Source organism: Cyprinodon variegatus, unplaced genomic scaffold, assembly GCF_000732505.1.
Source record: "Cyprinodon variegatus isolate N-32 unplaced genomic scaffold, C_variegatus-1.0 Scaffold796, whole genome shotgun sequence".
NCBI lineage: Eukaryota > Metazoa > Chordata > Actinopteri > Cyprinodontiformes > Cyprinodontidae > Cyprinodon > Cyprinodon variegatus.
In genome coordinates this window covers 269,027-270,171 of record NW_015151249.1, presented here as the reverse complement: position 1 = coordinate 270,171, position 1,145 = coordinate 269,027, and positions in this window count along the sequence as shown.

Here is a 1,145-nt window from a genome sequence, read left to right as displayed (position 1 = left end):
TAGCGGTGTGTGAAGTACCTCCGGCTCTGATGGACGTTTTTTGTTTTTATTTGGCAAAATATTCACTTGATTTGTTTTTATCTGACTGTGTTTACTTTATTCCGCCATTAGATGAAAAAAGTTAATATTGTTGAAATGCAGCTCCAGGCGAGCTGAGCATGTGGTGATGTCATCAGTACGCTTCTGTTCCAATTGACCCATATTTATTCTGCTAGTTCGGTTCTCCCAGAGTCTATACTTTCCTGTGTTCTTCTCAAGAACGGACTTGGCAAGAACACAAGTCCGTACTCGTGTTCTAGTGAATTGAGAAACGGCCATAGTCTTTAGCTGTAAACACAAATAGCTTGGTAGCTGCCAGTAATCAGTAGTGCCATGATGTTGATTCTTAACTGTTATTTCTAATCGGATGCTAACAGTGTGAAGTGCATGATAGACATGGATTGAAAGCTCAGGAAGATGCAGAGGGACTGTGCAGTAATATGTTCAGCATTCCTTGTATCTCCAGAGGACGACTCCTCCCATCAATCTGACCCAAAGCCCTGCAGGTACCGCTCAGGTGTCCTGGGACAGACAGCTTCTAGTTGAATAAAACCGAACTTCCAGTCTGAAATGCATTTAACAGAGAAACCTGTGAACAGATGCAGCTGTGAAAATCAACATAATGACTCATTTATTTCAATAACTGTACCTGAGCAATTCCACCCGTGACCTGTTGATGAGGGATGATTAAATGACATGCTTAGGCCTTGTGAGACTAAGCGCACTTCTTTATTCACATGAAGTATAAATCTGATGCTGGAACAGCAGCACAGAAATAATCTATAGTGCTGAGGAAGTGCTGCTGTCAGCACTGCAGAGAGCCGGAGGAAGATCCAGCTTAATGGAGGTCAGCTAAGGTCAGGAGGAGAGCAACTTTGGCTCAGACTTTACAGATCTGAAGATAACTGGAAGCGTATCAGTGCTTTGGACGCGTCTTTAGTAGGAAATCTGCTGATTAATGAGGTAATCTGTAGTTCATTGATTTTTATCGATCCACCAACAATTAGTCCATAATAGGGATGCACGATATTGGGATTTTGGCCGATATCCGATATGCCGATATTTTAAAACTCATGTAGCCGATAACCGATATCGATACCGATGTT